At 47.2% G+C, this 19,439-nt stretch overlaps 1 pseudogene across 1 annotated transcript; it reads left to right on the forward strand.

The window, feature by feature from the left end:
- Positions 1 to 5,916: 5,916 nt before the first annotated feature.
- LOC308164092 (nipped-B-like protein B) lies at positions 5,917 to 17,953 on the forward strand (annotated as a pseudogene). The gene is made up of 32 exons: positions 5,917 to 6,055; positions 6,245 to 6,342; positions 6,454 to 6,540; positions 6,690 to 6,864; positions 7,181 to 7,332; positions 7,518 to 7,751; positions 7,933 to 8,059; positions 8,147 to 8,229; positions 8,400 to 8,523; positions 8,691 to 8,834; positions 8,964 to 9,050; positions 9,216 to 9,355; positions 9,500 to 9,602; positions 9,704 to 9,802; positions 10,100 to 10,246; positions 12,202 to 12,336; positions 12,448 to 12,546; positions 12,668 to 12,721; positions 12,857 to 12,950; positions 13,116 to 13,252; positions 13,560 to 13,700; positions 13,845 to 13,935; positions 14,046 to 14,194; positions 14,324 to 14,414; positions 14,591 to 15,012; positions 15,421 to 15,534; positions 15,652 to 15,879; positions 16,042 to 16,188; positions 16,641 to 16,816; positions 16,988 to 17,147; positions 17,319 to 17,426; positions 17,711 to 17,953. The product of its transcript is annotated as a nipped-B-like protein B (transcript).
- Positions 17,954 to 19,439: the final 1,486 nt, after the last annotated feature.

Raw genomic sequence — 19,439 nt, forward strand, 5'->3', positions numbered from 1 at the left:
AGACATTTGAACTGTCCACTGCGGAGAGGGTGCGTCGCCTATTTGCCATGTCGGACTTGGGTGACGAGAGGCCTTCTGCGCGCATGGAGAGGATGCTAAACCTGCTCGGTACAGAAGACCCCATGATCCTCTTCACAGAGCTGTTCATACGCACATTGCCAGCTCAAGTTAGGATGGCGCTGGCCAACACCGCCATCATGGAGCCCCGCGCCCTGGCCAGGGAGGCGGACCGGTTCGTCTTGGCCATGCCTCAACGGTCCCCCGACCTGCTCGCTCCCGCGGCCGCCCCGCCACCCGACCGTCGCAGGAGAGCGAAGGATGACGCCAGACCTTCTGGCCAGCAGGGTAACGCTGCGGGCCATTGTTTCTACCACGCCACTTTTGGCGCCAAGGCCAAACGGTGCCGCTCACCCTGCACCTTCGGACCGACGGGAAACGGCGGGGCCGGCACTCAGTAGTGGCCCTGAGCGCTGGCGTCACCAACAGGCTCCTCTTCATACAAGACTCTGAAGCAGCCGGTGGACTGGACGGCGGAGCGTGTCAAAGCCTTTCAGGACACCAAGGCGGCCCTGGCCCGCGCTGCCATGTTGGCCCACCCCTCGCCCTCGGCACCCACTGCTCTCACCACGGACGCCTCTGACTTTGCTGTGGGAGCGGTGTACGAACAGTGGGTTGGGGACGCCTGGCAGCCTCTTGCATTCTTCAGCCGCCAGCTGTCTCCCAGAGAGCAAAGGTACAGCACATTCGACAGGGAGCTCCTCGGGCTGTGGCTTGCTGTCAGACACTTCCGTTTTTTACTGGAGGGCCGCGAGTTTACGGCCTACGTGGACCACAAGCCACTCACGCACGCCATGTCCAAGGTGGCGGAGCCGTGGTCCGACCGCCAACAGCGCCAGCTCGCCTACATATCCGAGTTCACCACAGACATCCAGCACGTTGCTGGGAAGTCCAACCAGGTCGCGGATTGTCTCTCCAGGGCGGTGGTTGGTGCGGTCCAACTGGGTTTGGACTACGCGCGCATGGCTGCAGACCAGGCCGCCGACCCCGCCGTCCAGGCTCTCAAGTAGTCGGACACAGGACTGCGCCTAGAAGAGGTGGTTTTCGGTGACGCAGGGGCCACGCTCCTGTGCGACGTCTCCATGGGTCAGCCACGACCGGTGGTCCCCGCCAACTGGAGGCGCCCCGCCTTCGAGGCGATACACGGCTTGTCTCACCCTGGTAGGAAACCGTCCTCACGGCTGGTGTCAGAGAAATTCGTCTGGCATGGGCTCAAGAGGGATGTGAGGGCCTGGGTAGACACGTGCATCGCCTGCCAGCGCGCCAAGGTGCATCGACACGTCAAGGCCCCCCTGGAGCAGTTCTCTGTGCCTGAGCGGAGGTTCGATCATGTAAACGTGGACCTGGTAGGGCCGCTGCCCCCCTCGCACGGATACACCTATCTCTTTACCATGGTGGACAGGACGACTCGCTGGCCGGAGGCAGTTCCGCTCTCCTCAACGACAGCCCCCGACCTGGCCCGGGCGTTCATCGCGGTGTGGGTCTCCCGCTACGGCACCCCTGCTGATCTCTCCTCTGACCGTGGCTCACAGTTTACTTCAGAGCTGTGGGCAGCGGTGGCGGAGAATCTGGGGGTCAAGCTCCACCGCACAACCGCCTATCACCCGCAGGCGAACGGGCTCTGTGAGCGTTTCCATCGATCCATGAAGGCCGCCCTTCGAGCCAGCCTCACGGACAGCAACTGGCTTGACAAGCTGCCGTGGGTCATGCTGGGGCTCAGGACAGCGCCTAAGGAGGACCTCCAGTCGTCGTCCGCTGAGCTGGTGTTTGGACAGCCGCTGCGGGTCCCCGGTGACTTCATTCCCAAGTCAACGGAGCCCTGGTCCGCCGCCGCTCAGCGCGCCTCCCTGCTGGACAGCGCCAGGACCTTCGTCCCGGTCCCGACTACGCAGCATGGTGTCCCTACTTCGAGGGTGCCCCCGGAGCTGCACTCAGCGAGGTTCGTTTTCATTCGTCATGATGGCCACAGGACTCCACTACGTCCTCCTTATGACGGGCCTTTCCGTGTCATCGAGGCCGGAGCCAAGAACTTCATGGTTGACATGGGGGGTAGGCCTGAGTGTGTGTCCGTTGATCGCCTCAAACCGGCCCACTTGGACCTTGAACTGCCCCTGGACTTGGCCCTGCCACCGCGCAGAGGCCGGCCTCCAGTCCTACCTCCCCTGCCGCGCCCTGGCCATTCCCCCCTCCGACCCCGACAACCCCCCGCAGCTCGCGAGCCCCCGGTCGTCACTGCCCCCCGTCCTTCCCTGCAGGAGGACGTGATGGGCGATGTCACACCTCCTCCCGCACCTCCTGACTTTACCTACGATCGTAGGGGCCGGGCCATACGCCCTCCTCGCCGTGAGGATTTCCAATATTGAGGTGAACACTGGGGGGGCTGGTGTAGTGACTACATTATGGGTTCATGTTCTCCTCTTACTGTTGGTTGTGTAGTGGGAGGGAACCAGTTCTGGCACTAGGGGCAGAGGGGAGGATTATTAACGTTGCAACTTCCTGTTTAGACACAACAGTTTTGGTGATCTATTTTCTGGTCCTGTACTGAGAGTACAAGTTGTTATTTTGATTAAACAGTTATCATTACGTTGCCTACGTCTTTCCTTTTTCCTCCGGCACTACAGTTTGTAAAATGTGTAAAAGCAAACTTAGTAGTGGGCTAGTGGCCCTGGTTGGCACGTCAAGCCAACTATCTGTACTCGCTAGCGATGGGTAATAATGTCTCGTTCCCTGAAATGTGAACATCGAATTTAGCTGAACTGTGCTGAATTAATTACAACTAGTAGTTTAGCCAGTATTAGCAGTAATAGTGAGAAGTTATCTTTTATTTCAAATGTTTTTTATTGAGCCAAAACTTGTTCACATACATGTTGTATGTTGTATCGACGCTCATTTTCATTTATAAGAGATACAAAAATATATTCACTTATCTTCAAATATAGAGACGTTATCTTTTGATCAATTAAATTACAATGTAAATGGACATTATAGTCCGTTTTTGATCAATGGACTCATTCAATTATTTAATGTTTGATAGAAAGAGAGATGAATAGATCAGGGGGCTATTGAGAAAACATTTGTAGCTGCAGCCCCCAAGTGAAATGGTTAAATTGTATTAATTACATTATTACACATTACATAAAACATGTTACGTTGATGGGGATTAACGGCAGTTCGGTTGTGTAGAACTACTTGCCCACATCGTCATTCATCGTTTTCATCAATCATGACGCGGGTGCGCTCCGGGCCCTCTCCCTGCTGATTGCGTGATTTCCTCTGTGTGTGTGTGTGTGTGTGTGTGTGTGTGTGTGTGTGTGTGTGTGTGTGTGTGTGTGTGTGTGTGTGTGTGTGTGTGTGTGTGTGTGTGTGTGTGTGTGTGTGTGTGTGTGTGTGTGTGTGTGTGTGTGTGTGTGTGTGTGTGTGTGTGTGTGTGTGTGTGTGTGTGTGTGTGTGTGTGTGTGTGTGTGTGTGTGTGTGTGTGTGTGTGTGTGTGTGTGTGTGTGTGTGTGTGTGTGTGTGTGTGTGTGTGTGTGTGTGTGTGTGTGTGTGTGTGTGTGTGTGTGTGTGTGTGTGTGTGTGTGTGTGTGTGTGTGTGTGTGTGAAAACAGCCAAACAGTTAGCAAAATATTGCTCAATATCCGCTCTTATTGGTAGCCGCTCAATATGGAGAAGGCGGTGCTTCCTGTACCCATGAGCTGGATACTGTCTGTCTTATAGTATTGATCAACCCACTGGTCTTGTGCGAATAACATCCTGTGTGTGGCAGAACTGGTTGTTGGCTCAGCATTATTGTAACAAATTGTTTCCAGGATGTCAAATGCACTGTTAGTATTTATGTCCTTTAGAATTGTACTTTGTATGTGGACATAAATAAAGCATTTAAAATGTGTGTGTGTGTGTGTGTGTGTGTGTGTGTGTGTCTAGCTCCGTAGTATGAAAAATGCACGCAGCTCCAAGTCCAGCAAGAGCCGACACTCCCAAGGTCCTGGACCCAAGTTGAAGCGACTTGTGCGTAAGCCTGGAGTGGGGCCAGGCGCAGGGGCCAGGCGCAGGGTGCCCTGGAGTGAGCCCCGGGTCAAGCTGGTGCGTATGGGGCTTGTAGAGGGCATACTCGCAGGAGCCAAACCTGTGGTGGTGCTCCACAAACTCACCATTCACGAGTTGGAGAAGTTCAAGCGAGATAAGGATGGGAATGTTTCTGCTGATGTGCGTAAGCCTGGATTGGGGCCAGGCGCAGGCGCAGGGGCAGGGGCAGTGGAGGTGCCCTGGAGTGAGCCCCGGGTCAAGCTGGTGCGTATGGGGCTTGTAGAGGGCATACTCGCAGGAGCCAAACCTGTGGTGGTGCTTCACAAACTCACCATTCACGAGTTGGAGAAGTTCAAGCGAGATAAGGATGGGAATGTTTCTGCTGATGTGCGTAAGCCTGGATTGGGGCCAGGCGCAGGCGCAGGGGCAGGGGCAGTGGAGGTGCCCTGCAGTGAGCCCCGGGTCAAAGGGAAAGGTAAGGGAGAGCAGCACCCTGCTTTGTTTGGACAGTTTAATTCCGTGCTAACCTGTTGACATTGTGTTCAAGTCTCTGAATAATTAGTTTGAGTACATTGAAAGGGATTTTCCACTTTTAAAGTGTACATAGCGACTAGCGACATCACTAGTGTAACCTGTCTTGTCTTACCTGCACTATTGCCACCTTATCTTGTACTATGCCTATTATGTTTTGTCTCTGATGTCCTGTACTACTGACACGTTTTATCTTGAATTATGCTATAATAATGTCAGGATCTTGAAGCCTAACAATTTTACTCTGTTACACTTGTCTAATGTGATGTAAACAAATAAACTTGAGACACTGTAATCATGTTCCTCCTCGTGCTGATAAGGAAAGTTAGTAGGGACGTGACGTGACGTGACTCTTTTGTTTAGACCCTGGAGCAGAACCAGGCGTACACGGACGAGGAGATGAGGGAGTTCGAGGAGCACCTGAGCCAGCAGGAGCAGGACCTCAACCAGAAGGCTCTGGACCTCCACAACCAGAGGCAGGAGCTGGAGAGGCAGCAGGAGCAGCTCAACGCCCAGAAAGTAGAACTCCAGCAGGTGAGCTCAGCAGCCCGACTCTTCAGCAGCTCCCCCAGGCTCTCATAACCCTCGTTGATGTACGACATGTTCTGCTGAACCACCATCAGCTCTGTGGACGGTTAGAGACCAGACAGGTTCTCTTCAACATCATTTACTTGAAAACACAGTATTGCCATCCGACAATAAGTGACAGTATCTCAACAAGGATACATACAGTATACTTTTCAGCATATTTTGGTTCAAGATAAAGACTTGTATATCAACAAGCCATTAGATTTACAGCTTTGTGATGGTAAGTTGTTTTTGTTGGCACTGGCCATAGCTGTAGTTGATTAGGTCAGACAGTCAGTCTTGTGCTTTAGATACTGATATGGCCCCATTCATTCCCTTATCAAAGACACATTTTCAATAATGAAGTTGAGCATCCTGAAGTCCTAGATAATTGGTCTGTTGGTCCTTGAGAAGCACACACCTAACTCATTTTCCACAACTATGATATTGAATACATTTTAGAATACTGCATGTTACTTTCTTGGGAAGATTTATGTAGGGACTTAGTATTGGGTAGTTACACTAATAAATCCGAGAGACAAAATCACCACAGTTTGTTTGTGATCCACAGTAACTGTATGAGTGTGTGAAATGGTATTAAGCCAAGGAAGCTGGAAGATGACTGGATGAACTCTTCTTAGGAGGTCTTGATGAGTCAAAAAAAACAAAAACAAAAACAAAACAAAAACAAGAAAAAAAACAAAAACAAAAAAAACAAACAAACACTATTTACTTCACATGTCCGACTTTGTCACTCTTGATTTAGTGCTATATTCACGTGAAGCAGAACTGATGGATTCATCCACGTTCAAGAGGTTCTCTGCAATTTTGGATAACATTCTCGAGAGTTTGGAAGATGTTGACTTCACAGCCGTGGGTAAGTAGTCTTCAAACTTGACTTAGATGTTTGTAATGTTCAGGGGTTTGAATGACTGTATACAATACCATGGATGGGCAAGATATCTTATTGAATATTACATTCAAATTATATTAATGTAAGCCATAATAATGTTAGGACGTTGATGCCAGAAGTGTTTTATTGTGAGCCACTGTGATTTCCCGTTAGATGACGACGAAATCCCGGAGCTTCTACTGGGGAAGGATCAGCTGAGTGAGCTGGGCAGCGAGTCTGCCAAGATCAAGGCTATGGGCATCACATTCAAAGTAAGGAAGGGAAGAAACACACACAGTGATGTGGCTATGCAGGAGTTGTATTTTCTAATCCTTGGGGGTGTTGCATTGTTTGGCTCACTAATGGTCATCCCTCTTCCACAGCTTCCATCGGATAAGTTGGTGAAGGTATTGAACATCCTGGAGAAGAACATTCAGGATGGTTCAAGGCTCTCCACGCTGATGAATCATGTGAGTTCTCCTGGTGGCCAAGTTGAGACAGGATGTTTATTGGGAGTCTGTTCAATCATTGACAGTTGTAGGTAAACATGCCCAGGCAGAATGATGTTCTGCAGTGAGTGGGGTTCCCACTTGTCTTGAACGTCTTCCTCTCTCTCTAGGACAACGATGCAGAGGCGTCTGCTGACGCCTGTCTGACAGCACTCAACATCATGACGTCGGCACGCATGCCCAAGGCCGTGTACATCGAGGACGTGATCGAGAGAGTGCTGCAGTACACCAACTTTCACCTGCAGAACACCCTCTACCCTCACTACAGAGTGGACCCACATGGAGGTCAGCACCCCACCGTCTTATCTTAAAGCAGTTGGAACAAATCCCTTTCATATGTGGCAAGAGCTGGCCACAGAGGGATGTTGTTGGACTATAGTCACACTCATGATGCTCAATTAGTGAGTGCTCAACAAAATATTGATCATGTTGTGGTAAGAGCACAGTGTCGTCCACTCAGAACTCGCGACCAATATTCTGTAAACTCCTGGCATAGTGGACTGAGGAAAGGGTTACAGATCTCTAGCTCTAGGCATCTGTTTATTTCATAGTTTCTCCTCTTTTCCTCTGTCCTCTCTATTCATCTCCCTTTCTCACCCAGGTGGCTTGCTGAGCCCGAAGGCCAAGAGAGCTAAACGCTCTACACACAAGCAGAAGGTTATAGTCATGCTGTACAACAAGGTGTGTGGCATTGTGACCAACATCTCGGAGCTATTGGAGATCCAGCTGCTGACTGACACCACCATCCGGCAGGTAAGAGAATGTCCCTACAGCTATTCCTGGGGTTACAACTCCTCATGACATCGGACCTCTGGCCTGTTCCCTGTTCACTAACTAACTGACTTATCTCTCTCTCTCTCCCTCACTCTCTCTCTCCCTCTCTCGCCATCTGACGCCATCTAAAGACCATTCATTCATTCATTCCTTCATTCATGCAGGTATCCTCCATGGGCATCACTCCATTCTTTGTGCAGGGTGTCAGTGAGCTTCTGGCCGTCATCTATTTTCTCTCCTGTAAATCCTCGCTTTTTTTCTTCTGTTTGTGTCTGGTGTGGTGCCTTTTTTCCTCAGGTGTTCTCTCGCTATGAGGAGCACAGGCCGCTCATCCTGGAGGAGATCTTCACCTCTCTGCCCAGACTCCCCACCAGCAAACGCAGCCTCAGGAACTTCAGGTAACTACACTTCCAGGAAGCGCCATGCACGTGGTAACACCACACAGACAGGCCCCCTGTGTCCATCCATAACGTATTTCTGAAAAACTCTACTGTGTTGATTAATGAAGTTGTTCTGACTTTGAGTGCATTGACTCATCTTCTTCAGTATGTTGAAGTGGTGCTTGTTGTGTTCTTCCAGGCTGAATAGCAGTGATAAGGATGGAAATCCCATGTTCATCCAGATGGTCACTGCTCTGGTGCTTCAGCTCATCCAGTGTGTGGTGCACCTCCCCTCTGACAGGGACCATGATGAGTATGACAAGAAGGTGAGGAAAGCTAGGAGTGTTTTTATAGAAATCTTGGCCAGAGGTGATGATTTCCAAGACGTTGACAAGCGATCACTCTTTTCCTAGGTGGATCAAGACCTCCTGATCACAAACTGTTATGAAACGGCAAGGACAGCGGCGTGGAACTTCCTCTCTGTCTTCTTCAAGAAGTAAGATCGTCTAAAAAAAATCTCTGATTGAGTCAGTTGTTATCATACATGATTTTCAGGGCTCCAATGTGTCCTAGAATGTTCGCAATGTTCAGGAATATCATGGTGCAAGATCCCTTTGTGCTCGAGGTCTTTTACCAAACCGCTGTGTTCCTCTGCCCCTCTCTCAGGTGTGGTAGTAAGCAGGGGGAGGAGGATTACCGGCCACTATTTGAGAACTTTGTCCAGGATCTGCTGTCTACAGTGAACAAGCCGGAGTGGCCAGCAGCTGAACTGCTACTCAGTCTGCTACTTGTGAGTCTCCATCTATTAAATCACCGAGCAGCAGTAGAGCTATTGATAAAAGCATTGCAGAATTTGTTGAGTTGAGTTCCTGTTGTTATTGCGAGTGGGGGGTGGGGGGGGGGTCATTATACAGCCACTGACTGTCTTCTCTCCATCATCTGCCCCAGGTGCCCCAGGTGCACCCGTTCAGTAACAAGCAGACAGAGATGGCCCTGAGGGTGGCATCGCTGGACTACCTTGGCACTGTCGCTGCCCATCTACGCAAAGATGCTGTCCACAGCGAGATGGACCAGCGCTCCATCGACCGCATCCTCAAAGAGGTAGACCATCTGAACCATCTACGCTTAGCCACATCCTCAAAGTTATGTCTCATTCTAAATGTGTGCACTTTCTATAGCATATTACTGCACTGCTCACACAATGATTTTGCTTTACCGTTCTCAACCTAGACCACAGGCAATGATGAGGCCCAGCAGCTGCAGAAAATCCTGTTGGACTACCTGGATGACAACGCAAAGACAGACCCATCTCTAGTCGTGAGTGTTTTCACTACATATGCCTATGCTCATCTGAAGAAAGCTTCTAGCATGTCCCATAGCATTGGGTCCATTGTAAGAGACTAGGTCCCTGCACGTTTTCTAAGCTTAGTAGATTATTCAATTGGTGAATTGTAACCATTTATTTCGGTTGTTGCCTCACAGTTTTCCACGAAGTTCTACATTGCACAGTGGTTCATGGACACGACGACCGAGACGGAGAACGCTATGCAGAGAGCGGAATCGCGTAAAAAGTACCTCCGCAACATTATCAAGACCGTGCCCTCACAGTTCAACACACTGAGGTAGGCATTAATCCTCACCGGCCCATTATGTTTGCAGCACTCTGCTGTCATACGTGATGTAAAGTGTGTCCTCCACTTGTTGGCAACGACAAGTTCTTTTTATGAAGATGAGTTGACACATCCTCGGTTTCTCTTCCCCCCCAGGAAGAACTCTGACACTGTGGACTACAAAGACTCCTGCCTCATTGTCAGATATTTGGCCTCTATGAGGCCGTTTTCGCAGAGCTTCGATGTTTATTTAACACAGGTAAGACCAATATCACGATGAGGAGTGAGGGATGACTTTATTCCCAAGTGGGCGGTGAAGGAATATAAAACCGGGGCTCTGTTCCCTCTCTCCTCCCACAGATCCTGAGAATGTTAGAGGAGAGTGCCATCGCTGTCAGAACTAAAGCCATGAAGTGTCTGTCTGAGGTGGTGGCTGTAGACCCTAGTATTCTGTCCAGGGTGAGTCTTGTCTGCTCTTCCCAACACTTAACGGCAAGCTCCTCGAACCGCGGGACTGATCCACAGACATGCTTGTATGCTTCCATGCATAGAATTGTACTAGTCTTCCTTCGATCGAATTTGAGATGTGTGTGTGCTTGCGTGCGTGTTCACAGTCTATATGCTAATGTTATCATTTTGAGGTGTTAACTCGTGTTTCTTTTCTTCACACTCAGCACGCCTACCCTCCGAGTTGTAAATAGACTGTGTTTGCGTGTGGATGTGTCTCCTCACACCTCGTCTCCCCTCTCTCCTCAGTTGGACATGCAGCGCGGGGTTCACGGTAGTCTGATGGACAACTCCACCAGCGTGCGGGAGGCTGCGGTGGAGCTGCTAGGCCGCTTTGTGCTGAGCAGACCCCAGCTCACGGAGCAGTACTATGACATGCTCATAGAGAGGATACTGGTAACATCATCACACATAACAACACACACCTGAACAAGCTGACACATATCTAACACATATTATACTCAACCAGTCACAGAAGCTAAGTACAGTTCAGAGTACTTAACTTATTGGCGGGGGGGGGGGGGTGTAATAGTTTTCATAGGCCTTTCTATGGACTTTATGAAAATGAACATCCATCAACTAACAGGGAGCTGTGAGAAATGGAATTGTGCCCACGACATTGGCCACCCCTAGCTGAGAGTTCATTCCAAGTGTAAAAGTTCACATAAGTGACGCGATCTGGTGGAATGACCAAAGAGGGGGCAAAGTCATTTTTGAGTTTTTTACATATGCTTAAACTACAGATTGTAAGCTTTCAAATGATGCATCATACATTGAAATTGGAAACAAATTGAAGACGACATGAGTATTTGAAAGTTGCTACACCTGAAATCACTAAGCAGAGAAAATCCCCTTCAAAGATGTTGTTTTTTTCTCACCCTCACAGCCAGGTAATGGGCGGTAACAATATCTGGTTAACTCCACCCCCAACCACTCAGCTGTCAATAATTTATGTCAGTGTTACTCACTGGGTCAGACAGCTACAGTATAGCTAACATTATTACCTAGCAAGGTATTACCTAAGCTAATTAGCCAGCTTATCATTATGGAGGCTTTATGGTTGTTGTAACTATTATTCTTTTAATGAAACAAAAAAGTATTGAATCAGAATCAGAATTTATTTTACAGTACACAATAATACAACTCTTTGGCTGTGGTTCTTCAACATTAGCTTTGCAGCAACATAATCACATAATCACAACAATACCATCATCACAATAATCACAAGTAAATAATGAATGAATGAATGAATGAATGAATGGTCTTTATTGTCATTGCTATAGTACAGCCGAACAACGAAATTTGGGAGGGGGGGCTCCCCTGGTGCTAGAAAAAAAAAAACTAAAAACAAGGGAAAAGAGCTGGTTTACATAAATAAAGGCTATGTACACTATCCACTATACTATACTATACAAATAAAACACTGTGCTGTACTCTATGCTATGCTATACATATCCTAACATTTCCTATTCTCTGAACCTTATGTACCCTAGGGTTGTCATATTGCACATAGTGTTATTGCACATTCATTTAAAGTGTCGCAGTTTGCAGGTTTGAAATGTTCACGGTTGTGTTTCAGTATTACACTTGATTTCAATCTAGTAGCTGCCATCAATTTGTCTAGATTGTCCAGGGCCTAGAACCTAGGTCTTTGCTGTGTTCAGGGCCTGAGATCTGGCCAGATCTTGACATCAGTGATTTTCAGCCATAACCACGCCAGGTTCCTTATATCAAAGCTGAAACAGACAAAAATAAACACAGTTAGCTAGCTGTACACGGTATCAACAACACAACACAACACAACACAACAGCATAATGTGCTATGTGATTGTTTTAGAAAGTCTTTAAAAGGCAATACGACGACACAGAACGTACTACCTAATGCTAAACGTAAAACTGTTCGGAAAAATAACGAGTGGGTAGTTCAAAACCTTAACTTGTGTCTGGTGACAAAAAAACGAAATCAGATTTTTTAAAAAAATTTTTTAACGCAAATTTGAAGCCTTTGCACTTTGCGCCCGTTTCGCAGTTCGATGACGTCATGCCACCTTATTAAGGTAAAATCCTCATGTGTAGCCACACTGCCACCTAGGGATCTACAGGAGTACTGTAGGCTTTTCAAATGTAAACAAGAGTTTTGATCTGCCCTGCAGAAGTGACTCAGATTGTTATTTGATCTCAAGTCAGGTGATTGACTGGCTTTGTTTATGACCTGACACATCATCATATTTCATACATGGTGAAACATTTATTTTGGCTGCACAATAATAAAAACATAAAAATGCAGTGATTCATAACGAGTAGTGATGCGGTGTGACTGAAGTGGCCATGTGTCCTCTCTCTCTCCACAGGACCCGGGTATCAGTGTGAGGGAGAGGGTGATCAAGATCCTGAGAGACATCTGCCTGGAGCAGCCCACCTTCAACAAGGTCACTGAGATGTGTGTGAAGATGATCCGCACGGTCAATGATGAGGAGGGGATCAAGGTGTGTACATGTGTATAATAGTTGTGTGTGAATCAACGGATACCTATTAGGACTGAAACATGTTACCTGTATTCATGCCCAAATGTATTCATTCATGCGCCCCTCTTGCAGAAACTGGTGAACGAGACTTTCCAGAAACTCTGGTTCACCCCGACACCCAACAACGATAAAGAGGCCATGACCCGGAAGATCCTCAACATCACTGACGTGGTGAGTACCAGGGGTTAACAAGTGAAAGAATTAACTGTCCAAATGACTATTCATGTACATCTGTCTGGCTATTTGAAGTCTTTTTTTTTTCCATCTCTTGATCTGTGATTTTTTTTTTCAGGTGTCTGCATGCAAAGACACAGGCCATGACTGGTTTGAGCAGCTGCTTCAAAATGTGAGTAGTTCATGTGTCTTTGAAGGTATAAAGCCTGTGGCGTCCATGGGAAAAGTGAGCCTTACGTTTTAAATGTTAAGCTTTTCATGTAGTGGGCCTCCCTCCACTCACTTTCATTCTATCCTCTCTATGTAGCTGCTCAAGACAGACAAACCAGCCAGGAAGGCCTGCGTTCAGCTGGTGGACAGTCTAGTGGAACACATCCTCAAATACGAGGAGTCTCTTGCTGGTATGACTCTCACTCACGGCTGCCTTTGATATTAAACCTATGCTTTGGTTTTGCAGATCACCATTTATATTGGCAGCTCAGTTTACTGTTGATTTGTATCGTAACAAGGTGCACTCTTTCCGTTGTGGACTGAGATTAAGGTAGAGAGTTGTGTTTCTGTTTCAGACTGTGAGAATAAGGGGGTGAACTCCGATCGTCTGGTGTCATGCATCACCACACTCTTCCTGTTCAGCAAGATCAGAGCCCAGCTGATGGTCAAGCATGCCATGACCATGCAGCACTACCTGACCACCAAATACAACGTAAGAACAATGATGAACATGTTAATTTCAATTTGTAAAATGTTGAAATGGTTAATTTCACTGAATGTATGGTTATGTGTATCATAAAATACTAGAGTGAATAATAGAGTGATGTGATGTGCAAAGAAGTGCCAAAAAGTATCAACTTTGTTATATGGAGCTCTAGGGCCATCTAGTGGTTGGTCATTGAAAGCACACCTTTTCCAACATAATGTCCAACAGCTTAGCTTTCAGCCTGTCTGGTGGACGGCATGCATTTCTATGCCTGTGTATTGACATTGTCTGTGTTTGTAATGTGTTCTCACAGACCCAGAGTGAATTCATGGTGATCTGTAACGTGGCGAAGATCCTGGAGCTAGTGGTGCCTCTGATGGAGCATCCCAGTGAGGATTTCCTCACCAAAATAGAGAAAGACCTGATGAAGCTCATCGTCGAAGGCGACATGATGGTGGTCAGTCTCAAATAAAATATACTGCTTGTTGCCAGGAACGCTGTGAAAATAACAGTGAAGTAACAAATAAAAGGTTAAGAAGTATTATATAATAATAATAATAATAATAATAATAATAATTTCACTTGATCTGTTTTTCAGGTTGTGCAGCCCTGTGTGAGCTGTCTGGGAGCTGTGAACAGTGTCACTCGAAACTATAACTTAGTCTGGGTGTATTTCAATCAATACTGTGGTGAGAATAACTTGGATTAACACAAGCATAGCTGCAACACTTGATTTAACACCCAATGGAAACTAAAATCCAGCATCTCTTGGTCTCTCATTGCCCTTGTGTGTCTGCAGGTGCTCTCTCCATGGTAAAGGAGGAGGACCCAAACAACACTAATCTGATTTCTAATAAACGAAAGGTTATACGCTTACTATTCACTCTCGGGGCGCTCTGTCGCCACTTTGACTTTGACCTGGAGGAAATAAAAGGCCCCTTCTCCGAGGTAGGGATAGGAGTCCAAAAAAATATTAATAATAAAGTAAAATAAATATTTTTAAATTAAAAACCCCCAAAATGTTTACATTTATTTATTTTCAATAGCTGATGTTTTCTCCCCTCTTGTATCCTACAGGTTGTCATCAAAGACATAGTGATGGAGCTTCTGCTTTACTTCACCAAGAATAAAGATGAGGAGGTTCAGACCACGGCCATCATTGGTCTAGGTAAAACTCACTTCCGATCATGTTATTCTGCTTATGAAGACCTTCCTATGCGATTCACATTGTGATGGAGTCACATCTGTCATTCACCATCAACGACTCCTTTTCACTCTGGCCCATGGCACTTGTGTTAATATACCTCCCCTCTCTGTCCTCCTCGTTTCTTTCTCTTTCTCCAGGCTTCCTGTTCATCCAGTACCCAGACCTGATGTTTATGCACGATGTGAAGTGTTTGTACAACGGCATCCTGTCAGACAGCGAGTGCTCTGAAGCCCTGAAGATCCAGGTGCTGAAGAACCTGCAGACGTACCTCCAGGAGAAGGACACTCGCATGCTGGAGGCCGACCAACAATGTGCGTCCCACACAAGCCCCTCTCACCTCTGTGTCCATGTATTCACATCCTCACAGTCGGAGGAGCAACTCGTCACGTCACTAAAGCTGTCTAAGCAGGAGGACCTGAAGGAGATGAGCAGCTCCATCATGCAGCTGTACCTGAAGCAGGTGCTGGAGGCCTTCTTCCACACACAGTCCACCGTACGCCACTGCGCCCTCAATGTCATCGCCCTCACGCTCAATCAGGGCCTCATCCATCCTGTGCAAGTACGCTCTCACCGTACGGCGAAAACACACCGCAAGCGGCGTCCTCAGCAGCAAGTGTGTTTAATTTCGGCGCCCATGTTAACGGGTTCGAGCAGCCATACAGCGCGCTCCCAAGCATGTCACGCTGGCTACCGTGGCACACCATCTAGAGATAAGGACTCTTGCCTATTTTGTCCGCGTGCAGTGTGTGTTGCAGGCAAAACTCAAAGTAGAAAGATTGGGCTGGCAGTAGCAGCTCCACAGTTAGAACCACAGAAGCAGCCAGTGTGGAAGCCGCAACAGTGAGAGCCGCAGCAGTTCCGCCACGCACTCTGCTGAGATTGACGCTTGCGGTGTCTTTTCTTTAAAAAAAAAAATCAATTTCTACAAAGACAGTTTTGGAACCTGTGTGCTTTTTTTCCTTCTCAGTGTGTGCCATACATGATTGCCATGGGAACAGACCCAGACCCCTTCATGAGGAACAAGGCTGACCAGCAGCTGGTGGAGATTGATAAGGAGTATACAGGCTTCAATTTCATCCATGTGAGTGTTTAGAGGTTGGCCTATAGGCTTTGTGTGTGTGTGTGTGTGTGTGTGTGTGTGTGTGTGTGTGTGTGTGTGTGTCATGTAATCAATACATGACGATTTGTTTTTGTACAGATGAAGGCCGTGGCGGGGATGAAGATGTCCTACCAGGTGCAGCAGGCCATCTGGGCAGCTCAGGGTACGGTGATCCGCGGTTACCGGCAGGACGAGCACTCTGCTCCCACGTCACTCACGTCACGCCACTCAGCACTCTGCTCCCACGTCTTCACTATGGTCAGAACGAACCGGCAGCACAGACGAGACTTCCTCATCTCACTGCTCAACCTGTTCGACGACAGTTCTGTGAGTTCCTTCTTCCCCACAGAGAGGAAATCACTTTTTTTCTTTTTCTTTAAAAAAAAAATCCAGATATGTTTTACCATGTTGCTCACTTAGACATATCATTTGTATAGTGTGGACAAGCTAAAGAGTTTGATGAAGTAGTCATGACGTTTCCCCTTGCAGAAGACTGATGTGAACATGCTCCTCTACGTTGCGGACAACCTGGCCTGTTTTCCCTTCGTGAGCCAGGACGAGCCCCTCTTCATCATGCACCACATCGACATCACAGTGTCCGTGTCTGGCAGCAATCTACTACAGTCCTTCAAAGAGGTGAGAAACACACAGCAACCTGCCATTGTAGTTTAAAGATGAAGCACACACGACATGCTTATGAAAACAGTTGAGCTGTTCGTGGCTCCGGTCGTGTTCCTATCTGATTTTAGAATCCCTACATTAGATTAGATTCAACCTTTTTGTCACTGCACAGTACAACGAAATGTATTTTTTGCTCTAGGCACAGGGTCAGCCGTAGTCAACGCCCCTGGAGCAATTAGGGATTAATTGCCTTGTTCAAGGGCACAACGGCAGTGGTAGGCACCTTAGATATGATGTCAGCAACCCTCCAGTCACCAGCTCACATGCAGCTCCCTCCTGAGGCTGGGATCGAACCAGCGACCTTCCGATTGCTAGCAGGCCTCTCTAACCTCTAGGCTACTGCCGCCCCGCCGCCCCACAAAGTAGGCTTTGCCTTGTTGTGACTGACTCCCTCCTGCTCTCTGCAGTCTCTCCTCAACTCGGACTCTGACTCTGACCTGGACCTGGAGGATGTGGATAAGGTGATGCAGCGGTTGCCTGATAACTCTGTGTCTCTGCTGGACTTTGCCAACACCTCGCAGGGTATCCTGCTGCTGCTGGTGCTGAAGCAGCACCTGAAGAACTTCTACGGCTTCTCGGACAGGTAGGCCCCAGCTAGTAGGAGCACAACAAACAAAAAACTGGATGTGAGATTATATTTTGTGTCGCATACAGATCCTCTCAAAGCTACTTATTTTATTATCCTGTTGCAGTAGTCTGTGTTATGTGTAATACTGTTCACTAAAGCATCCTCTATGATTGTAGTAAAATCCAGAAGTAAGACTGAATCAGCCAAGGTGTACGACAAGGCGGTGAACAGAAAGGGTACCGCGCACTTCACCCCGTGCCAGACACTAGATTTTCTGAACAGTGACCTGGCCAACGTAGACCTCACCTATGACATCAAGAAGAGAATCGTCAAGCAGTACCTAGATGTAAGCATTCTGTCTCCCCACGGCCTCTTCTCTTTCTTATAAGTTATTTTTTTTTGTTTATTCTGACTTCCTAAGGCAGTAATGGAGTCTCTTTCAGAAGTAAATAAAAAAGCAGTGTAAACTAGAAAGGGAATGTCTGGACACACAGGTTGACACTCTTGTCTCTCTCAGTTCAAGTTACTGATGGAGCACTTGGCTGAGGCGCCAACCAACGGCAGAAATAAAGCCATCTCTTCATTGCTCGGAGGGCCCAACCCCCATCTCTTCATTGCTCGGAGGGCCCAACCCCAAGAACCACCACGCCTGTAGTAGACACAGAGGACGACGAGAAAACCCTCGGGGTGAGCCATCTGAAGCACCTGGGTTATAGCTGTTAGACAGGGACTTCACAGTGTAATTGTCCTTAAGCAAAAGGTCATGTCAATGATGTCTCTCAAGACCTTCACTTGTGATAGATACTGAACCTTGTGTGATCTCTCTACTTATGGGTGCAGGTTGTTAGTAATGGGTTGTAGTTATGAACTGTTGTGTAAGTTATAACACTCCACTGTTCCTGTTTTCAGTCATCACGGCGAAGGAGGGGTGGCGACGAGGCGTCAGGTCACATGAATGAAAATGTGGGGGCCATGGACGTCATCGCCCTCTCCTGCCCCAAGTATAAAGACCGGCCACAGATCGCCCGTGTCATTCAGAAGACCAGCACGGGCTACAGTGTGCACTGGATGGCCGGCTCCTACTCTGGCATTTGGGCAGAGGCCAAGAAACGGGACGGACGCAAACGGGACGGACGCAAACTTTGTCTCTGACAAAATTCTGTTTAAAAAAATAAACAAAGTGAATGTTGGAAATGAGTTGTTAAATAAAGTGTTCTTGGAGTTTAACCTAGCACCGAATGGATTTCTTTAGCTTAGCTCAGTTTCCAGGGAAGCGTTTTAAACGTTTCCTTTTCTTTTATGTTTTATTCACTTTTAATTGTTTACCCATGCTGTACAATGGAGTCTCTTGGATATAATTTATTCTGTTGAAAGCGAAGCATGCAGTATCTGTGGCCTACATGCAGGGGGAGTTTTTTTGTAAATGTAGATTTTGATGTATTAGGTCACCCGAGAGCGAGAAAAGAGATCCCCAGCACTTCTGGCGGAGCAAATACTGCAATAAATTGTTTTACTTCTCTTTGTTACTGGTCTTGTTTGCATTTGACTTTGTTTTATTTTTTCATGGGTATTGTAAGACCCACTATGTATGTAGTATCAATCGTCAGCTTGTTATTTGTTGTCTGTCTGTCTGTCTTTTTTTTTTTTTTTTTTAAGAAGAGATATTGAGTCCATCCAGAGGGCAACAGTATTTTGATTCCCTAGAACTATAATGTATGACCCATTGATAATGATATGGCCCCATGTTTTCAATGATTGCTTTGGCTGGGGTTTAGTAGTCTATTTGATTAATACAGTGTTCTGAACTTTAAACACTTCATCATCTAGTGACAGAGGCAATACTGGCCATTCATTTGTCTGTATGCTGCTTGCCTGCTTCCAGTGTCTTGAAAATTGAACTGGTATAACAGTGTTTTAAGTGAACATATGAAAAGCTCAGGTAGAGAATATACCTTAGAGGTTTGATAGTTAACCAAAGCGTCTAAACATATAGCTAACTAAGTCTTATTTACTTTAATTTCCACAGTGCTTATCTAACGTTTCTAATGTCTGTTATGTTCAGTTAAATTGAAGTTCGCTGCTGTGGATACCACTACAGTGGATAAAATATAAATAATAACGTTTTTTTTTTTTTTTACCTATCTGTTCCTAAACTCCTTCCCATTCTGTGCAGTCTTGAGGAGATGGAGGACATATCTGACTCTGGCAGTGACTTTGAGGTCGAGCTGAAAGCCATGAAGCGGAAAAAACAGACCACTGCACTTGAACCTCAGTGTTCTTACTCACAAACAATGAAGTAGCCAACACACACACACACACACACACACACACACACACACACACACACACACACACACACACACACACACACACACACAGACGCACAAACACACACACACACACACACACACACACACACACACACACACACACACACACACACACACACACACACACACACACACACACACACACACACACGCATGTGTTGTCGGGGGTTGCAGCGTTTTCTTGTTGCATGTGTTGTCGGGGGTTGTATGTGTTTTTGACTTTGTATCGTTTCTGTATTTGCAGCGCTCTTGCTGTTAATGTATTTGTTTTGGTCTTTTCAGCGCGTTTGCCCTTGTCGGCCACCGTA

This window comes from Nansenia antarctica (assembly GCF_963989245.1).
Source record: "Nansenia antarctica genome assembly, chromosome: 8".
NCBI classification, from domain to species: domain Eukaryota; kingdom Metazoa; phylum Chordata; class Actinopteri; order Argentiniformes; family Microstomatidae; genus Nansenia; species Nansenia antarctica.